The sequence below is a fragment of the Spermophilus citellus genome, assembly GCF_964194105.1.
Source record: "Spermophilus citellus genome assembly, chromosome: 10".
In the NCBI taxonomy this organism is placed as follows: Eukaryota; Metazoa; Chordata; class Mammalia; order Rodentia; family Sciuridae; genus Spermophilus; species Spermophilus citellus.
Genome location: NC_138197.1, coordinates 136426250 through 136448584, shown reverse-complemented (window position 1 = coordinate 136448584; position 22335 = coordinate 136426250).

The following is a 22335-nucleotide window of genomic DNA, read 5'->3' as shown; positions in this document are numbered from 1 at the left end:
AGAGGGAGAGAGAGAGGAAGGGAGGGAGAGAGGGAGGGAAAGGAATGGGACCCATTTAAAGAGACAAAATGTTATATAAAAGAAGACCAGGGATGACAGAGATGCTGAGTTATTAAGAGGGATTTTGACACAGAAAGACAAAAATCTCGTGGAAAAGTACATGTGACACATTGCTGAAAGAAAGAAGAATGCACATGAAAGTAACTGGGCCAGAGACAGACCCACAGAGCATGTGTCAATCAAGACAGGTTTTAAAAAAGAGTTTAAAACCATAGAACAATAAGAAGGTGTTGGACAATAATAAATGGTATAAAGACATAAATGGAGACCCAAAAAGAGGAGGTAGAAGAAATATTCAAAGAGATACTTCCTAAGAATTTTCAGAACCTGAGGAAACGTAGGAGGCTCAAGGATCTCATATCCACAGCGGCACAAGTGGAAGGAGAGGTACCTACACAACAGGGGAGCTCCCAGAAGTCCAGGAAAATAGAAGACCCCGGGGGGGGGGGATTCAACCCAGGGGGAAAAACATTTAAAGGAAAGAATGATTAAAAATGGGCTTCCTGCTTGGCACGAGGGCGCACCCCTGTAATCCCCGAGGCTTGGGAGGCTGAGGCAGGAGGACTGTGAGTTCAAAGCCAGCCTCAGCAAAAAAAAAAAAAAAAAAAAGAGCAAGGTGCTAAATAACGTATTTAAAAATAGGGCTGGGGGTTGGCTCAGTGGTTGAGTGCCCCTGAGTTCAGCCCCCAGTACCCCCCAAAATTGATCTCCCACAAGAAACAAGGGCAAAAGTCAATCAAATGACACCTTCAAAGTGCCAACCGGACAGACCCCCAGCCTATGCCCTGTGCGAAGGTGACCTGCAGAGGTGGGGGCAGGGTGCAGACTCCCTTGGCCAAGTTGAGAGCCCTTGTCTGCGGCTGTCCCAGCCCAGAACACTGCCACCAGGTGTGCCTCACGTCAGGGGGGGACTGTCAGTCAGAAGCCAGGTCCGTGAATGGGCACAGAAGCTGCGGGAGAAGTGAACTCAAGCACAGTGCGAAGGTGACACGTGGGTGTGGAGCCAATGCACCGCAAGGGTCTTTATGTGTCAGGAATTGCCAAGGTGCATCCTGCGGTGCGTCTCCAGGGTCTGAGTGAAGGCTGGGCGGGAGGGGCCACCGGAGCTCCCCCTGGGGTGTGAGACAGTCTGGCATCCCCGCAGGTGACCCCTGCAGAGCACCTCTGCCCTCTGGGTCGGTGCGTGGCCCGCGTGGGCAGTGGCCGCGGTGCATCTGGAGGAATCAGGAGGAAAGGGTGACCTCGTGGGCACAGAGGAGCAAGAAGCTGATGGAACCGGGACCCAGCGGCTTCAGAGCAGCCTGCCCCCCGGGGCCGCGGGGACCTCAGCTCTCAGTGCACCGAGCACTGACCCGGGCCGAAGAGCAGCTCGTGTTTCCTAGAGCAGGCGCTGGCCATGGAGACTTGGAAAGGGGCAAGCGAAGGGGAGAAAGGGAGGGCTCCGCCCTGCGCGGGGGACAGGAGTGTCACATGTGAGGATGGGCAGCACCCTGGCTCAAGGTCCAGCCCGGGAACTGCAGGGCTTGTGACTCTGGCTCAGGAAGGAAGTCCAGGAGAAGCCCTTGACCCGAGAAGGCAGTCACCTTGGGCTTGCCTACGACACGCCTGTGGCTTCTGCCTACGCCCCCCTCAGCGCTGGCTGGAGTCACATGGTGGTTGACGTGGCCTCTACTGGGTGTGCAGGCCCAGCCCACGGCTGCTGGAGCTCAGTTCTAACTTCTGCCCCCACGGGGTCTGGGCTTTGAAGAGACCCACTCCACTTCCCTTGAGATCACCCAGCCCCTCTGCCCAGAGTGACCGCCCCTGCTCCCTCAGTGTGGTCACTGTGCCGGGGACACAAGTTGACAAGGGCTGTGGCTGCTCTGTTGGCTTGAGAGGGCTCTTAATTGAGTCGCTCTTCCCTGAGCTCAATTATTCAGCTCGCTGTTTAGCTGAGCACTGGGAGGTCTGCAATCTGTCCTGCCGCAAATGCCTGCCAGGAAGCTCTCCCAGCCCTGGGGTCCTCTCTGCAGCCGACACAATGAGGGTATGAGATAACTCTTTGTTCCCTGCAGATCATGCTTCAGGAGAGCCTCCAATGGATGCTGTTCAATATTTCAAAGGTTTCCACTGGAGATGTGCAAACAAAGGAGACTCCGCTGACAAGACTCCTGGGAGGGGTGGCAGAGGGTGAGGATGGGGACCGGTGACTCAGCAAGCTGGCCCCTTCTCCAGGCCCCTCCCCAGGCCCCTCCCCAGGCCCCTGCCCTAGGACCTTTCCTGAGCCCCCTTCCCAGGGACAGAACTCGGACGCAGAGGACCCCTGATCCGGGGCGGAAGGAAGCATCCGTCCTGACAGAGGGCAGGTGGGGCGATGGCTCTGCCCGTGGCTGTCTGACCCTCAGGCCTACATGGGCTGCCCAGCTTCCGTCCCCTTCCCTCTTACCCAGAGCCTACTCTGTCTGCGTCCACTCTGTCGTCAGCCTCCTGCAACCAGATTCTCTCTCCAAATCTGCCCTGGAGGAATAAACCAGCGGGTCCCATGTGGGCAAATCCCAGGGTGCGGCGCCTCCTTCATGGTTGACTTCCGGGCTCCCCTCTGGCTCAGCTTTCCTGGAGCCTGGGAGGGGTTCTGCTGGTCCTTCCTGCTGTCCGACTCCGTGAGTCTCCACCTGCTCTGGAGCACGTGCTTGCTTTTCTCATCCTTCTGGGAAGTGCTGCTCCCTGTCCACTGGGCCTCCTTCTTCCTGCACAGGGAAGTGGGTAACCAGAGACTTGTCTCCTGGACTTCAGCAGCTGGATCCAAAATTGTCACCCAGGTGGGTGGGGGAGAGGCGGATGCTGTTAGAAGGACCGGGAGCTGCAGGGGCCTCTGACACTCAAGTGGTGGCTGCTGGCCATTCTGCTTTGGTGCTGATAAGTCAGAAGTGGGCTCTAGCCTGGACCGTTCTCTGGAATTCACCAACCTGAAGGTGCCCCCATGTGTACATCTGGATGTCACACACACACCTGTACGTCCCAAGCAAAGTCCCCACCTCCAACTCAGTACCACAGCTTGTGCAGTCCCCATGCTGAACCACTGCAAATCCCTGAACCCCGAGATGCCCACTCGCAAGCCTTAGTAAACCTAACATTGATCCCAGCTGTGTGCGAGCCTGAGGCAGGAGGACTGCAGGTTCAAGTCTAGCCTGGGCGGTTTAGGGAGTGAAAAGGGCTAGGGATGTAGCAGGAGGCCCTGGGTCCAGTCTTCAGACAATCCTAAGTCAGACCAACAGCTCCCTGTCCACGGTGTTGAGAAATCTGCTCTGGCTCAGAGTGTGGTCTGGAGTGTGCAGAGGGTCAGGCTCCAGCCCAGCATGAAAGAGAGAGAGAGAAGAAAACGGAAAAGCCCCTCCTGATGGCCTCTGTCCACTCCACCAGCTGGCCCTCTCCCATCTCCTCCTGAGAGGCAGTGTGACATCCACCTGACCACGGCCTCCTCCAGGTGACACTGCTGTAGAGAGCCCACACCTTTTCCAGCACACCCACACCACAGGTGGCCCTGCTCTCCCTCCCCAGGGCTCCTTCCCCTTCCCCTCGGAGGGGACCCTGACCTGCTTCTCGGCTTCTCTCCCGTGCCACCGCTCCCTGACCTGGTGGCTTCTTCCTCTCCAACTTCTTTGTCAGGTTCCTGCCACACCTCTGTCCCTCCACTGACCCTTCCTCCAGCCTCCCACCTGCACTCCCCTCCCTTTCCCTCCATCTACCCTTCCTCTCCCTCCCTCTCCCTCTGACCCTCTCCCTCCATCTCCCCTCCCTCTCCCTCCATCTCCCCTCCCTCTCCCTCCATCTCCCCTCCCTCTCCCTCCATCTCCCCTCCTTCCCCCTCCATCTCCTCTCCCTCTCCCTCCACCTCCCCTTCCTCTCCCTCCCTCTCCCTCTGACCCTCTCCCCTCCATCTCCCCTCCCTCTTCCTCTAACCCTCCCCCTCCATCTCCCCTCCCTCCCCCTCCATCTCCCCTCCCTCCCCCTCCATCTCCCCTCCCTCCCCCTCCATCTCCCCTCCCTCCCCCTCCATCTCCCCTCCCTCTCCCTCCATCTCCCCTCCCTCCCCCTCCATCTCCCCTCCCTCCCCCTCCATCTCCCCTCCCTCCCCCTCCATCTCCCCTCCCTCCCCCTCCATCTCCCCTCCCTCTCCCTCCATCTCCCCTCCCTCTCCCTCCATCTCCCCTCCCTCTCCCTCCATCTCCCCTCCCTCCCCCTCCATCTCCCCTCCCTCCCCCTCCATCTCCCCTCCCTCCCCCTTCATCTCCCCTCCCTCTCCCTCCATCTCCCCTCCCTCTCCCTCCATCTCCCCTCCTTCCCCCTCCATCTCCCCTCCCTCTCCCTCCATCTTCCCTCCCTCCCCCTCCATCTCCCCTCCCTCTCCCTCCACCTCCCCTCCCTCTCCCTCCATCTTCCCTCCCTCCCCCTCCATCTCCCCTCCCTCTCCCTCCACCTCCCCTCCCTCTCCCTCTCTCTCCCTCCATCCCTCCCCTGCATCTCCCCTTCCTCTCCCTCCACCTTCCCTTCCTCTCCTTCCTTCTCCCTCTCTCTCCCTCAAACCCTCCCCCTGCATCTCCCCTCCCTCTCCCTCCACCTCCCCTCCCTCTCCCTCCACCTCCCCTCCCTCTCCCTCCATCTCCCCTCCCTTTCTTTCCCTCTCCCTCTCCCTCCACCTCCCCTCCCTCTCCCTCCACCTCCCCTCCCTCTCCTTCCACCTCCCCTCCCTCTCCCTCCCTCTCCCTCCCTCTCCCTCCGACCCTCCCCCCTGCATCTCCCCTCCCTCTCCCTCACACTCTGGGCTGCAGCCTCTAGACTCCTGCCTGGGCACATCTCTTGCCATCTGGTCCTTAGGGACCCTCTCTGTCACTCTTTCCTCACCTGTCTTTGCTCCTGCGAGTTTCCCTAGAAAATTTAAACATTGTCAATTCTTTCCAATTTTCGCAAATAATTGAATAGATACCAAGAGCTGAAGAGAAATCTTGTTCTCCACAGAGCCTTCCCCCACCACCTGAGTTGCCCAGGAAGGGTAGCACCACCCCCTCACGCCCCAGAGCTCCCTTTCTGCCTCACCTCCCAAACCTGCCTCCATGGCCCCACCAGGTCTGGGAGCGCCTGCGTCCAAGTCGCCCTCTGGTGCTGGGCTCAGGCTACTTCTGTGCGTTGTCTCTGAGCCTTCTGCAGGGTGTGGAGCCCAGGTGACCTCTGTGGGGTTGGAGGGAGCAGGGGAAGAGGGCAGTGTCCACGTATGTCCTGCAGGTGGACTCGCGTAGACCTCACCTCACACAAACCCACTTAAGATAATCCACCCTGTGCCCATTCCGCAGGACGAGTCCCGTGCACTTGCTGGGGATAAGCAATGTTTTCAGGAAGGAGGTCCTGAGACAGAGGCAGGTGGAAATGAGAAGAATCCCGCGTCCTGCCATCCCTCAGGAAAGACGGCTGCTCCACCAGGGTTTCAATCCCAGGAGCGAGTGACCTTGCGAGTGACCTTGCGAGGCTCACACTGGGACTCACAGCTTGTTCTCCTACTTCTTCATCTGCTTTGCCCGTATTTATTTACTGCGCGGTTAAACAGTGGTGCCAATGCAGCAGCACATGTTAGTGCCAACAGCAACGGATTTGCAAGGGAGATACCCGCAGCTTCACAGCCGGTGCTGAATCAGAGTGACCTGAGCTTCCTGTGCGTCAGCCCGTCCGGGGACGGAGGGGGCTCGAGACATTACCTGTGGCAGTTTTCCTCGCGTGGGGACGGGGTTTGGAGGTCGTCAATTCCTGTGCCGAAGGACAAGGCTGCCGTGGTCCCGTGACACGGGTCAAGCTCAGGCTCCTCAGTGCTCGGGCTAAGTGGGTGGACACAGTGACTGGGTCCAGATGGAGGCCAGTGGATCAGGCTAGGCTCCAGGAGGGCATCCTGAGTGCCCTTGGTCATTGGCCACCCAGGGACTCATCCTCTGGGTTCTGAAGGGGACTGTGGCCCCCGTGGCCCTGCTCCACCCTCTTTGGCCTGCTCCAGACAGCTCCCCAAACCAGGGACTTTACAAACCCACTTCTCCTCAGCGCACTCCAGTGTGTGTTAGGACCGTGCTCGGCTCGGGTGTCCTGGCTCGCTCTCCTGCTTTCCTTCGGCACAGCCCCGCTTATTCTAAGCCACGTCTTAATCTGCTCAGTGTGGCTGTGACAGAATACCAAAGTGGGTACTTTATAAAGAGAAGAGGTTTATTTGGCTGATTGTTGTGGAGGTTCAGCTCTGCTGAGGGCTGCGTGACAGGTGACCTCACGGCCTGGGAGATGCAGGAGGGGAGCCGTGTGGGCAGGATCTGGGAGAGCCAGGCTGGTGTGGATGGAAGTCAGGGTCATCTCTCCCCAAGGTGGAGTCCATGACCTTGTGGCCTCCACTGGGCACCCTCTCTTATAAGTCCCACCACCCCTCACATCTCACTGTGGGGACAGAGCTTACAGCCCATAGAGGGACACACCACATCCATGCCACAGCAAGCCCAGAGTGTCAGTGGACTCGACAGCCAAAATCCATCCATCACTCAAGCCACAGGGCTGTCCAGGACTATGGACAGCATGCATCTGTGTCCACCCCTGCAGAGCCAGACAGGACTGGGGCTGGGGCTGCACCCCAGGTGTGGCCTCCACCAAGCATAGCCACTCCTCCTGCGTCGCACCTGACCATAAGACCACGTGGTCTCTCCATCCAGACAGGAGAACCGGAGGCTGGTGGACACACAAGAAGGCTGACCCCGAGCCTGTGCTTCACAGAGTTTAAAGAATAAACCCAACCAGGACATGGCGTTTGGTGTACCTGTAGCTTACCCCCCAAATCCAGATCTTATAACAGCTCCCCGAAAGTGAGGGCAGAGTGCCCTGGCAGGAAGGGCAAGAAGAAAGCCAGGTGGACAGAGGGGATAATGGACGCTCATGGCAGGGGTGGACATGGGAACTGTCACATCGCTGCTTATGTTGAAAGCACACAGACCAAACTCCAGATTGAAAACCAGAGAACACGTCTGAATTAGGCTGTCAAAAGCTCCGACCTGGTGCTTCAATAGAATCTGCTCAGATAGAAGGAAAGACAGGGAGACAGGAGGGTCCTGGGGAGACACGTCCTGCAAACCCCCCAGTCTGGGAGCCATCCGGGGGCCACACAGGAGGGCCACACAGAAGGGACTTTGTGCAGGAGGGCCAGGAGACCAGGGCATGGGCCAGAAGACCAGGGCCTGCAGAGCCCTCTGGCGCAGGGCACCAACAGCAGGGCTGCCCTGCACGGAGAATGGGGACGGGCACGGCTGCCGCTTCAGCTGGTCCCCCCTCTCTCCCGCTCCCCTGCCCAGAGCACACCCGGCACCCGCGGAACCCACAGTCCTCATGCAGAGTCGCCCCACAGGCCACGGGGTGGCCCAGAGCCACCTCCAAATCCATCTCAAAGTACCGAGACCACACAGGTTGCCACGCTTCCTCACCACCATCCCTCAACTGGAAGTCGGCTACAGGAGACCACGGGGAGCCCCCCCATTTCTGGGAGTTCCGATCACACTCAGACTCCTCGTGAATCCTGGAAGAACCACAGTGAAATCTAGAAAACATTTGACCTGGACACAATTTAAAAACTAACACATCTAAACATGTGAGGTACAGCCGGGCGATACCTAAAGGAGAATCACAGGTCTGAGAGCGCATGTCAGAACCAGTCATCCACGGTCTCCGTCACGGAACCCAAAGAAGTCAAGTGAAGGAAACACAGACAAGGGCAGGAATCAATTAAATAGAAGCAGATTTGCCTTAGACAAAACCAGTGTGGCCCAATGTTTGGAAATATTAACTGGTGTATTCATTCCTAGGGAGACTGATATTTAAAAAAGAAAGAGGACGCTATGTAGATCAGTGGTAAAACAGGAAGAACCTTGAGAGATCATAGATACTGACAGGCTACAGAGAGGACCTTGAGTCGTTGCCTATACATTTTATATAAACAAAATAGATGAATAATGAAGCAATGAGAGATCTTGAATTCCCAATTAGCCCTTCCCTCAAGAACCCCACAAAATTAAAACAAACACCTGCGGGCGCACATGGCTCTGGGGAGTCGGCGGGATCTCTCAGAGGGCTGCGGAAGGGTCGCCTGTGCGCCCGGGTTCCTCTGGGACTCCCGGCCTCTGCCCCTGGGGTCACGCATTCCAGCCCACTGTCCTCCCCTTCCCACCAGGAGTCTGCAGTCGGAGCCCCTTGTCCAGCACCCTGGTCCACTGGCCAGAGCCAGGGGCAGAGCTTGGGTGGGCAGTGGCCACTCTGCATGGAGAGGGTGGATTCTTCCTTCTGAGGAAGGAAGTGGGCAGAGTGGGCAAGCACACACTGCCAGGTCAGGAGGGGCAGTGGGGGCCCATGTGCTCCGGGGCAGGCCCCTCCTCGGGAGCCCGAAGGGCTCTGGGGTCCTCTGCAGGATGTTCAGAGAGCCCTGGGCCTTGAGCGAGCCTGCGATGTCTCCTGTCTGAGCAAAGCTGAGGCACACAGGCCCGGCACCGGCCGGCAGAGGACATCTGGGGGCTTCCTGGGCTGCCCTGGGCTGTGGTCCCTGCCTAACAGGGCCCCGTTCACCCTCCAAGGTGCCCTGGTGTAAAGGTCAGATAACATGGTCTCCTGGTGCTGCTGGCCGGTTCCCACTGGGGGTCTCCCAGCCTACAGGTTCCCAGGGGCCTCTGGGGCTTTGGATGTGGCTAGGAAAACCCCAGCAGGGCTGGACATTCCCCGGCCACGCTGGGCAGGCTCCCCTGTTAGAGGCTGCGAGCAGGAGGTGGCACCCAGCCTCTGGTGGCAGAGAGGGACATGGCTGCGGGTGGGTGGGTGCTGGCGGAGGGCTGTTGAGTGGGGATCTGGGCGGCACTGAAAGTGACAGCTTGAGGTGACGGCCTCTGGCTCCTGGTGGAATCGTGCTTAATTACTGTGGAGTCGGAGGAGCCTGATTCACATGCAGAGCAAGTGCAGCGTCCCCACTGCTCCTGGGTGACCTTCAGACTGCGGCCAGTCCTGGCCAGCCAGCAGCCCCCTGCGGCCTTTCCACTGAAGCGTGAAGGGTGGGGGGGGGTGTGCGCTTGAGGGCTCCTGATGAGAAGAGAATTAGCCCAGGAGGTTGATTCTGTCCTGGGCCCCGTCAGGATGTGCCTTCCGGGTGGCACAGAAGGAGGCCGCCCACCTGGTGCAGGTGGGCAAAGGCTCTTGTGCACAGACAGTACCTGCTTTTGTCTGAAAACCAGCAAAATGGCCAATGTTTCTCCCAGGGACCCTGCTGAATGCAAATACATCAGCAAGCAGGTGTTGGCTTCGAAAGAAGAGCAACGTGCCATCCCAGGCTGGGCGCACGGGAAGCCGAGTCGAGCCCCATTTATTAACCGAGCGAAACCCCTTCGTCTGGATTAACAGATGATCTTGCACTGCGAGATCAGAGAGCAGGGAGCCGGCCTCCTGCCGCTCTCGGGAAGCAATATGCTTTGGATCAAGGCGTCAGCCTTTCCATCCACAATGGGGAGGTCTGCATTATTAACCAACATGCTCAATAATTTAGGCGAAATAAACTTGCAGCACAGAAGAAAGCTCTCCACCCTCCAGACGACAATGAAATGCTACTGAGCTGCAGTCTGGAGGGATGTGGGCACCCCGGTGGCCATCACTGAGAGCCGGTGACCAGTTCCCCAAGTGCGCCCCAGGCACACCTTGCAGGGCCCATGGAGCCGACTTCACTAGCCTGTCCCTGGGTCTCCTCCAGGCAGTCCACAGGGATTTCTCCTGCCTGGCACCTGGGGACTGCAGCAGCACAGCCCAGAGGGTGTCATCTCAGTGCTCCAGGAGACCCCAGGGGTCCTTACCTCTTCCTTTCCTGGAACCCAGAGCCTGTGGCAGCAGCCCTGCTGGCTGGCCAGACCCCACAGAGATGGGCGGGTCCTGGGCGGGAATTCAGGCACCTGCCCTCCCAAGCTGAGCAGAGGCCCATTTTAGGGCAGCTCCTACCTGACCTTGTGCCCTGGGATCCCCTGTGCAGAGGGCCTTAGGTGGGGCCTCAGGCCTTGACGGGCTGAGCCGCTGGGCCCTGGCTCTTTGTGGGGACAGCACTCCTGATGGGAGTGCGGGGGCCGCTCTGCTGACCAGGGGAGGGTCCGGTTCAGTTTTCCAACTCTGTGTGGCTCTTGATGACTGGAGCTTTGGGTCTGTGAGCGTTCGTGGGCAGGGGCCTCAGGAAGCCCTGGTCCAGGGTCGTGGCGCACTGAGCCAAGAACTGAGTGAGATGAGCGAGGTTGGCGGGCACGGGAGAGGTGTATTAAAAGCAGAGTGGCCGGGCGCGGCGGCCCATGCCTGTGATCCTGGCGCCTCAGGAGGCAGAGGCAGGACAATCGAGAGTTCAAAGCCAGCCTCAGCGACTTAGTGAGGCCCTCACAACCTAGTGAGGCCCTGTCTCTAAATAAAAATAAATAAATAGAAGGGGCTGGGGTGGGCTCAGTGGTTGAGCACCCCTGGGCTGGATCCCTGGCACCAAGAAAAAAAAAGCAAAAACAAAAACCAAAAAGTGAACGCAGTTCTGGAGAGCAGATCAGGTGAGCTGTGCCGCAGCCAAGGTCCCGGCCACACCAGGACACTGTGCTGATTCCCCCCTTCTCCCCTGGGTGGATCTGGGTTGATTGGCACCTTGACTGACAGCTGAATTTGACACAATCTCCTCTCTGTTGCCCAAGCATAAGTCTTTCTCCCTCAGGAGGTTTGCAGGGGAGCAAGCCCAGTGCTAATGAGGTGCTCACCAGCAACAGTGAGTTGCGGTCAGTCCCTTGGGCTACTGCCCATGTCCAGGCTGGGGGCTTTCCCTGGGGCTGCTGACCATGCCCAGGCTGGGCAGGGACCCGACTTCCCCTGAGTTCCTCTGGCTTCCTCCCCCTTCAAACATAAGACGGCCCAATTTCCCCCACAGGAGAGGCTCCAGGGGGAGTGATGGGGACGGGACCCAGGCTGGTGTCCCACCTAACAGATCAGTGTGACCTGCCAGCCCAGACTCCTGGAACCTCCTGAGGACGCTGGTGAACAGCGGGAACCTGGTGCTCCCCTGCAGGGGGCAGAGACCAGCCAGTGTGGTGGGGACTGGAGTCGTAGGATGGTGTCCCCAAGATTGGGGACTTGGGGACAGTAGCCCTCCCACTGACAGCAGTTCTGCCAGGACACCTGGGCACATGGGGTTCTGAACTGGGACCAGCAGGGCTCAGGAAGGACGTGCAGAGGGAAGAGAGCACTTGGTCTCAGACAGAACCGGGAGGTCATGCGGGGTGCTCTAGGAGGGGCCAGGGTCACACAGGCACTGCCCCCTGAGCACTGGAGACGAGGGTCACAGACCTGGGCAGAGCGGTCAGTGTCCCAGCCACACAGCAGGACCCCTTCCAGGCACGCTGGGGCGGGGGCTCCTTGGACAGGCAGGGGCCTAGGACCCTGGGTCCCTTCTGGGGCTTCTCCAGTCAGTGTCAGTGAGGAAGTGAAGCGTCACTGCGGTCAACAGGACGGGCAGGAATCCGGGCCACCCCTGGATCCCAGGTGACGAGAGGTGGGGGCAGTGCTCTCTGTTAACAGAAGTTCCCAAGGACCAGCTCTGAGCCTGCAGTGTGTTGGGCCGACCCAGGGGACGGCACTGCTGCCCTCCAAGGCCGCTCAGCTCAGGAATAAGACAATCAACGAGAGTGTCTTGGTGAGGGTGGGTGCTAGGAGCCACAAGCATATATACGATGTATGGCACCTTTGGTTGTAAAGTGACGCCAGCTAGCCACTGAGATGATTATGTTAAAATTTACATTCATATGCAAACTGGACTCCCGCTGTTCACCTTGGCCTGCTACCGGACTCAAGTTACGGGACTTTACGGGACTGCTGGAGAGTTCCCATTGGTTGGGGAAGGATAGTAGGAGGGAATTCCGGAGGAGGTCGGAGGAGACGGGGGGTTCCGGGACGCGCGGTTCCGGTCGGACACCCTCGTGGGAGGACCGGTTTTTGACTTGCTGGCGCTGAGAGTGTTAGCGGCTTTTTCAAAATAAAGTTTTGTTCCTGCTTGATTGGCTCGTGATTCTGTGCCCAGCCAAGACTGCGGCATTACCTTGATGGGGCTGTTGGGTTCCTCCATTGCCCCATATATTTGTGGTTTGGGGCCCCGGGGCATTGGGCCCTCTAGTCCGTTTTTTGGCAATGGAGCTTGATACCTTTCTCCACGATATCGTGGGTAAACACTTGGTCCTTGTCCGTTTTTTGATAACGGAATACCCTCTATGGTGGTTTGAGAACGGCATTCATTAGCCCAATGTCTCCCTCTACGGCATCGTGGGCAAATACCTGGTATTCTATTCCTTTGATATCCAGCTTTGTTAAACCCTCCTCTTATGGGGCAACTCCTTTTAAAATGTCCTGTTTGATTACAATTATAGCATGTTCTTGGCCTGGCATCTAAAGCCTGTTGTACTGCTGCTAAGACTTGCCCCTGTTCATTAATGTCTCTACATAATTTAATATATGTGTTTAAATCCTCATGTCTCCATGGTCTAATGACCTCTCTGCAGCAACGATTTGCTTGGTCATAAGCCAGTTGTTTTATAAATGGCATTACCTGTTCTGTATTTCCAAATATCCTAGAGGCTGACTGAATAAGTCTATCTACAAATTCAGCATAAGGTTCATTAGTTCCTTGTATTACCTTAGATAATTGACCTTGTAAGTCTCCATGCCCCTGTAAAGTTTTCCATGCCCTAACTGCATCTACAGCAATTTGTGCGTACACACCAGGGTCATATTCAATTTGTTGTCTTTGACCCTCATAAGGTCCCTTCCCCAAAAGCATGTCCATATTTCTTTGAGGGTACCCAGCTTCTGCATTTCGCCTAGCTGTCTCCATGCAAAATTCCTCATTGGCAACCTTCCATAACAAATATTGTCCTCCGTTTAGCACAGATCGACACATGTTAGCCCAATCTGCTGGTGTCATGTCCAAGTTGGTAACAGATTCAACCATGCTTATTGTGAAGGGAGCTTGCGGCCCATAGGTCGTTACAGCCTCCTTTAATTGCTTTATTGTTTTGAAATCTAAAGCACGGTGAATTCGTTGCCCTCCTGCCTGCTCAAGTACAGGGCATGCTAATCTTTGGGGTCCTGCCTCAGAATTCCGTCCATCAACTACGGTAGTTGAGGGCCGCTCAGCGGTAGATGGAGCTGTTGGCTGAGTTACGCCCTCTGGTGATAGAACGGAGTTGGTAGCAACCTCCTGTTGTAATTCTCCACCTGATGGCTGCTTGTCCTCTAAGCTTGCTTTCTTTAAATTCTCCTCTGTCTGACTAGCTTGAGAGACCTTCTCTTTTGCTTGACCTAGCGTTTTTTCTACCATAGTCTGGACCTCTAACAATTTACTTAACAGTTTTTCGGTTTGTTTTTTATTGGATTCTAATCTACTATAACCTAACCCAATAAGGTAGGATAAAACAAAGCCGAAGCAGAATGAAACAAAGATGGAGCAGACAATGGTTGTATCAATTTTCTCTTTCTCAGGGCTGAATAACTTCAAACCTTGAGCCAACCATTTTTTCCAGTTCGCCTGAGAAAATTCTAGGGCTAGGGAGCTCGAAATGAAAACAAAATAAATCAAAACAAGAACACATTGTTTTCTGAGAAGGTCATCCATCCTGTCGCCTTCCCTCAGGGGCGAGCAATTTACTCACCTCTAAGCTTCAGGCGTTCCCCGCACGGGCCGCCAAATGCCGCAGTCTTGGCTGGGCACAGAATCACGAGCCAATCAAGCAGGAACAAAACTTTATTTTGAAAAAGCCGCTAACACTCTCAGCGCCAGCAAGTCAAAAACCGGTCCTCCCACGAGGGTGTCCGACCGGAACCGCGCGTCCCGGAACCCCCCGTCTCCTCCGACCTCCTCCGGAATTCCCTCCTACTATCCTTCCCCAACCAATGGGAACTCTCCAGCAGTCCCGTAAAGTCCCGTAACTTGAGTCCGGTAGCAGGCCAAGGTGAACAGCGGGAGTCCAGTTTGCATATGAATGTAAATTTTAACATAATCATCTCAGTGGCTAGCTGGCGTCACTTTACAACCAAAGGTGCCATACATCGTATATATGCTTGTGGCTCCTAGCAGGTGGGCCCCATCAGCTGGGGTCAGCTGGTGTCCCTGTTTCCAAGGGCTCCCAGTGACAGGCCAGCGAACCCGGGACTCTGAGGATGCCCACCAGAGGGTGCACACGGGCGGGGCGGCCCCCAGATGGGGGAGAGGTCAGTGCACTCAGTGCCCACATGCAGGGTGTTTGGAGACGCAGAGCCGGACCCCAGGCCTCCGGGGCAGGCCTGGGACCCTGGGTCTTGACCCACTGCCTTGGGAGCCACGGCAGGACCCCAAGCTGCGGACAGTGTGGCCACAGTTGTGCCTCGAAGGTGACCCTGAGCTCCGTGTGGCAGTCAGACCAGATGGACGGAACCCAGGAGGGCAGGACCTGGGGCTGCAAATGCTGTGAGAGACAGCGGAGGCCAGAAGTGGGTTCTGGAAGTGCACCTGGGCAGGACCAGGTTTGGGAGCGAGGCTGTCAGGTGAGCAGACCGAGGGCAGGAGGGGCACGGGGTGGACACTCCCGCTTCCCGCCGTGGCCTGGACGGGGACGCTCCTCAGGGAGGTGGCGCCTGGAGCGTAGGCTCAGCCTGTCGTGCTCAGCGCTGCCTCAGCTGGGTGGATGCTTGGCGGGTTAAGGGCAGACACCACCATGAAGGGGACTGGCATCTGCTCTTGTGGGGGGCTATACCAGCCATGCCCCACTGTCCTTCCTTCCTTTTGGCACACGGACTGTTCCCAGGTTGGCTGCTATGAACCCAAGCTCGCGCTTCCCTTTGGACACAGGGAACCTCGTTGAGCCCTAAGAAGGATGGAGTGCGGACACCAGCTCAGGGTACGTGGACCCAGGACGGGCCACGGTGAGTGGAGGAGCCCGGCCGACAGCCACCCAGGGGTTTACGTCCCTTCAGACAGAGGGGTTGGTGGTGCCAGGCTGGGGTTGCTGCCCAGGGATGCGGGGCTCCTTTTGGGTAAGAGAGATTCTGCACTCAGGCCATGGCACCCAGTGAGTGCACCCAGTGTCGGGGGGGGGGGGGGAATGTGACACTGCTGTGGGCAGGGTGACAGTGAGTGGGCGGAGCTGCAGGCAGGGCTCAGCCTGCGGAAGCTGTGGATCCTGGAACAGAGCAGGGCCACCAGACCCGCCCGCCCCGCCAGGGGCTGTGTCTGCCTGGGGGCAGCATGTGTCACACCCAATTATCTCAAAACGCAGGACAGGTGGGCGGGCTCCTGGGGTGAGCCTCCTCTCTGGCGGCTGCAGGTCTGTGCCCAGCCAATTAGGCGCTGAAGTGAGATCCAACACGGGCAGATGGCAGGTCCTCACCAAAGCATGTGGCAGCTTAGCCTTGCTGGATGGCGGTGACGCCTGTGCTAAAATCAAGCCACCTCGGTACTCGTGCATGTTAACAGAAGCATGGGACTCAGGGGCTGTGGACCCTAAGCCAGCGCCACGATGCAACCATGCAGTCACCAGTCCACTGGGGACAGAGCAGGAAGGACAGACGGACCTCAGCCTGTCTCAGAACCATGGGGTGCAGGGCAGGCTGAGGTGGCTCTCTGGTCCTGCTCCTTAAGGACACACTGGTGACAGCAGTGGCCCTCCCGAGCCTCCATGGGAGACCCCTCCTGGGTCCCTTACATTCTCACGGCACATGCCCCACCTCCTCTGTCCAGGAGGGTCCCCTCCTCACCACGCTAGACCCTGACCATCAGCCAATGAGTGCTGCCCTCCCAGCAGCCCACAGGTATCAGCACACCCCGGCCTGGCCGCCGGCTCTCTGCTGGACAGTGGTTCCCACAGGCTCTGGCCCGCTGGCTGCTCCAGGCACTGCTCTCCCCACCGTCCAGGCCTGCAGTCTGCCCCAGCCCGTCTCACCCACTGTTTCCAAATACTCTCACGCTGGGCTCGTGCCCTCTAGGCTCGACAGCATCGTCTTGGATGGACGTCCTCCTCCTTCCCTGGGGGAGGGGAGGAGGCCAGCGTGGGGAGGAGGGTCCTGTCATGCCCACCCTCTCCTTACCCCTCGCAGGTCCTGCAGCTTCTGCCTTCCAATCCCCATCAGGGATTTCCTGGAGTGGCCCCCAGAGATGCCCTCTGAGCCCCGAGAGCAGACGCAGGTGTCCACGGCTCTGCCGGGCTCTCTCCAAGGTCTCACCCTTCACTGGCTCACCCCTGCTTCCTGTGCACCCTGAGCCTGCCTGCTCTGGGTGTGGGACCAGGGGTGCACAGAGCATCACAGGCCCCGTCTGGGGGGCTCGTGGGGGCCTCTGGGGGCTGGTCTTGGTCACTCACCCACCTGCAGTCTTGCACAAAGTGCTGCCGGCAACCCCAGGACGGGGGAGCGAACGAGAAGCGGGTCACAGTGACAAGTCTTCAGCGAGGCTGCTGAGGAGCTTGGTGTCCCCTTCCCAGAGTCGGCCTCCTCTTGGATGTCTGCTGAGCCCTGATGATGAACTCAGCCTGAGTGGACACATAGGGGGGCAGGAAGTCCCAGTGGGTGAGCCCCCCACCTTTAGGACCAGGAACTGCCGTCTGAGTCACCACCGAGGGGTCTCGGCACCGGGTGGGAGTGTATAATGTGACAGGGAGCAGGTGTCGCGGGGTCACGGGCTCCAGGAGGGGGATGAAGCAGACAGGACAGCCCGTGACGAGCACAGAGCAGTGCCCCCGAGGAGCAGGTGCAGGCAGCGCCCCCCGGGCTGGGCTCCCACTGCACGCGTGCCCACGCGGTCACAGTCACCTTCCACTGGCTGCCTGTGTCGGGCCCACCTTGGACGCTGAAGCCAGTCTGGTGCCGCCTCCTGAAGGGGCGGTGGCCGGCCCAGAACGTCCCTGGGCTGGGCAGTTCCTGCCTGGCTGTGGGTTCACACACGATCAAGCTCTGTTAAGACCTCTGCAGCCTCTATGGACAGTTTGATTATTTGTTCCATGCATCGCGGAGACCAGGCACTTGGTTGTCTGTTTGACTGGGTCACAGAGAGAGCAAATTGATAGAGGCTGCAGGCGATTACCCTGGTGGAGCCCGTCACTGGCAGGTTTGCCCGATAATTAAAGATTGATTAAACAAACGGGACTGCTCCTAATGGGGCCTCCTACCTGCCACTTCCGTCTCTGGGCCAGAAAACACAAAGCAGAGCAGCTCACGCCCTTGTCAGAGGACCCTGCGGCACACGCCCACGTGTTTGCCCCCTGTGGGCTGCTGAGGCAAGAGGTGCCCCGGGCGGGAGCCGGAGACGGTGGCTGGGTTTGGGAGTCCGCACCACGGCCAGAGGGTTCCAGCTAGACTCACAGCTGATCTCTGGTGTGTGCCATTTCTTATCCACAAGTTTCAGGTGCACTTGCTGTCATGAAGCCCGTCACATACTTAGGGACTTAAGGCGCACCACGGTCAACACACCAGGGTGCAGAGAGGAGGACCCAGCAGGACATTATAGCCACAAAACTCCTACGGGGAGAAAGGAACTTCAGGATATCAACGAGGCATGGAAATCGTGTTTCCGTAGCGTGATGTAACGTGATACAGTGCGGTAAGCATGGAGGACGTCCAGCGCCCGCAGGACCCAGCCCAGGGCGTTCAAGCCCCACCGTGAGATGGTGAAGTGTCTGCACAGGAGCGGCACATGTCCTGATGAGTCTCCGGACCCTAGAGGCGGATCCTCGGCCACTGTCACGTGTGCTCAGGGCACGACAGGGAGGCTGGCACCTGTTTCCAATGGTGTTTGACATGCGATTGACTGAGTCTGATGTGGGCCTGGCGGTCAGTGAGGGCTGCGGTGTCCACCATGACAGCCGGCACAGCCGAAGTTGTCCTTGTAGGGTGTCCTTGTAGTCCTGACACCGTGGGGTCCCCTCCCCGAGGGACAGGTTGCAGGTGGAATCACAGCTGCTGGTCAGCTGGCCTTATTGACTCATCCGGGTGGGTCTCGCCTCCCCACCAGGTCCTTGGCTGAGGAAGTGGGAGGCAGAGGGACAGGTGGAAGGACGGGGCCTCCACGCTGGTTTTGATAGGAGGCAGTGAAGAGGGACGTGGTGTCCTGGAAGCTGGAGAGGCACCAGGCTGCAGCCTGCCACACCTGGGTTTGCACCTGATGAGACAGAGCAAACTTCTGACTGTGCGTCTGCAAACTGACAGGTCGGTGCTGTGTCAGCCTCGGTGGGCGGCGCGTCGTCACGGTGCAGTAGGACATTGGTGCCAGCCTGGGTGCTTTCAAGGAGCTCCCTTGGTTTCCAAAGCTGCTCCCTTGGAAACCAAGGGACACACCTCCCGACACACCTCCCTGGGACCACCCGCTGCAGGGACACCGTCCTGGGCAGCTGGATAGAGCTCTGTTTCTCGATGTGTTTTCAGGAGAGGGAAGGCCTCGGCTGAGGTCTCCGTGTCCTCAGGCCGCCTGCTTCTCCCCAGCCGGGGTCTGCCTTCTTTCTGTCCGTCCGGGCTCTCTGAGCACCCCACACCCTCCCAGGAGCTCTGAGAAGGGCCAGGGGAGGGGACGGAGGCCATGTTTGGGACCCTCGGGGACAGCAGGTCCAGGCACCACTGTCCTCATCCCCTGACCCTCCAGGTTCCCCTCAGAGCGGCCCTACGGGTCAGCTCTGCACACGGCCCCACGCGCAGACCAGGGTGTGGCTGCCGACCCCTGGGCTCACGAGGTTGAGGGGTGGGACCCATCAGCAGACCAGAGCATAATTCCACTCTTAGGTCAGAGGCTCTGAGAGCCGAGAGTGGATGACAGAAAGAAGGCTGGTCTTGGGGCGGAAGCCAGGAGAGAGTCTGTGGGCCGGGCAGGAAGTCCCAGGGAGCGAGCCCCCTGAGGGCCAGGAACACCATCTGATTTGCCAGCCGGGGTCTCTGGTGGCTCGGTGCTTCTGACGGGGTTGGCCAGACGCATGGCTGTTGTCTCTTATGACCTTACTGTGGAGGCCCCCCTGAACCACCTTCAGCAGCCGGTACCGCCAGGCCCTGCTGCCCGTCCTCAGGAAGGGGCTCAGGAAGCCAGTGGCCAGCGGCAGTCACCACCTGTCCTCTCCCCTCCCTCCAGACCCCGGGGAGCCAGGCAGGAAGCCCACCCCTGGACCCCGCAGAGCACAGGAAGCAGCAGTGCGCACTGGGACACCGGAGCTCACCACCAAGTGAAGCCAGATTTAAAGTTAGGCAGTCAGTGTAGTCAGGTAAATCGGGTCTAATACGGAGTGAAATCTAAAATGGAGGCCGTGCTGAGAATGACTCAGGGAAACGCAGGACAACTCATGGAATGTTAATGGAGTCCTTGAAAAGGCCCTAGGCCAAAGTCCATCCCAAAGAAGTGATAATGAAGTCCTTCCTGCCCAGATTACTTGTTTGGCCCACCTGTGTCCCACCCCTCGGGCCTTCCAACCCACATTCCATCCCCAAAACTATAAAAAGGGGAAACAACCGCACTTCCATGGATTCCACCTCTTGGGTCCCCTTCTTCCTCCGGGAGAAGTCTTTTCTGCTGTCCTTTAATAAACTTCTACTTTCTCCTCTGACCTGGCCTCGGCGTGCTTCTTTGGTGTTATTCTTCAACATCGGGGAAGCAAGGACTCGTCACCGGTCAAGAGCGGTATCATATTGGAGGTCCCACCGAGATTCTACACCGAGGTAAGTGCACGCACCCCATGTCTGTTTGAGGTGCATCTTTCTCTTTCTCTCTGGAGGGTAAGGTGGGCACCCGACGGCTACTTAAACGCAATTAGTGCAGCCGCCACTCTTCAAGACTCGGGTGAGAGGTTTCCCGGCCTCGGCAGCTCTCAATCTCAATACAGAGCAGGCATGTTGGGTTCTGCCAAAGCCACTTCCAACTTTTCTGTCTGGGCCCGGAGAGCAATTGGCGTGAGTACACAGTGTCCCTAATCCCGGTCTGCCTCGGATGCGTGGAGGTGGAGGAAGGAGTTTGGAACAACTGCGGAATTCCGGTCTGGGCTACTCTCAGAGGATTCTTAAAGTTCCTTTCTCTTGAGCCCCCTTCCGACAGCCCTCATGGGTATCTAGGGTGATCGGTAGATGAATGGCACTGAGGGAAAGCCCCAATCACATTTGCCTCCGTATGGGCCATGCAACACTCCCAACCTCGCATCCATTCCTCCTGGATGCTCCCCTTCCTTCGCAGGTCAGAAATGTTAGCAATTCTTGCTTCAGGCATTAACATTCGGGGTGAATTTGGATCTGATGGACCTTTTAGGATATCAAATAAAGGTCCCAACTCTCCTGCTGGTATGCCTAGATAAGGCCTTATCCAATTTATGTCTCCTAATAACTTTTGAAAGTTGTTAAGTGATTTGAGTTGATCTACTCGTATTTGAATTTTTGGTGGATGGACCATGGTTGAGGATAATAGAACTCCTAAATAATTAACTGGAAAATTTAATTGTACTTTATCTATTGCTATCTCTAGATTATAATTTTTTAATAAGTTTGTAAGTGTGGCATAACATTTTAGCAATGTGTTTTTATCTTTGTGTGCTAATAATACATCATCCATATAGTGAAATATTTGTAGTTAAGGTTTTGATTTCTAAGTGGCTGGATTACTTTGTTAACATAAATTTGACACATAGTTGGGCTGTTAGCCATCCCTTGAGGGAGTCCTTTCCATTCATATCTCTGATCGGGACCTTCATGATTCAGTGCAGGGATAGTAAATGCAAAACGTGGACTATCCTCAGGATGAATTGGAATTGAAAAAAAAACAGTCTTTAATATCTATAACTAAAACATACCAGGTTTTTGGCAAAGCAGACAATTGGGGAATCCCAGATTGAGCAGGTCCCATAATAACCATCTCATTATTAATGGCTCTTAAATCTTGCAATAATCTCCATTTTCCAGATTTCTTTTTAATGACGAAAATGGGAGTATTATGGGGAGATACAGAAGGTTGTATATGTCCCTCCACTAATTGTTATTTGACCAGGTCATGGGCTACTTGAATCTTTTCTTTAGTCAGGGGCCACTGAGGAACCCATACTGGTCTTTCTGATTTCCAAGTAATTTTATTGTCTCAGTGACCCCTTCTGAAAACCCAATCCATGTCTATTTATTCCTTGATCTATTTGAATTGGTGCTGCTATACCTTGTTCTTGTTCTCCTAATCTTTTCTCTTTCCTAAAACCTTGTCTAGCCCTAGTAGTGGGTGCATTTGGATTGATGTTATTTGTTAATGTCAAACCTAATTCATCTAGGACATCTCGTCCCCATAAATTTACGGGAAGATGATCCAATACATATGGCTGTATAGTTCTCTCACATCCTTAAGGATCCTTCCAATCTAATACCATTGCTCTTCTATGGGGATCAGTCACCACTCCTCGAAGCGTTTGAGTGGCTTGTTGTAATGGCCAATGTTTTGGCCATTCTTGACGAGAGATGATGCTAAGGTCAGCACCTGTGTCCAGTAGCCCATTAAATTCATGTCCTTGAATATTTAGTTTTAGCATTGGGTGAGAATCTAAATTTAAAGACAGCATAGCCCAATCTACACCTGTGGAGCCTAATCCCCTGGAACCTCTTTCTACAGTACGACTGGAAAATTTATCATGCAGGCTGGGTATTATTAGTAACTGTGCTATTCTATCTCCTGGTGAAATTATTGATATACCCTTTGGAGAACTGGCTATAATTTTTATTTCACCTTCATAATCGGGATCAATTACCCCAGGACTTATCATAAGTCCTTTTAATGTAGATGAACTACGTCCCAATAATAAGCCTACTGTTCCTTGGGGAAGAGGTCCTTTTACTCCTGTAGGAATGATTTGAACTCCCATCTCTGGAGTTAATACTGCTCTGGCAGAGGCGCAGATGTCCAACCCTGCGCTCCCTCGGGTTTGTCTGATGAGGGATTTAATGGACAATGTGTCCTGGGCACCACCCTGATGGTGTTGCTGGGTTCCTCCACTGCCCTGTATATTTGTGGTCTTGGGCCCCGAGCATTGGGCCCCCCAGTCCGTTTTTTGGCAATGGAGCCCGATGCTTTTTCCACGATATCGTGGGTAAACACCTGGTCCTTGTCTGTTTTTTGATAATGGAGTACCCTCTATGGTGGTTTGAGAACGGCATTCATTAGCCCATTGTCTCTCTTTACGGCATCATGGGCAAATACCCAGTATTCTACTCCTTTGATACCTAGTTTTGTTA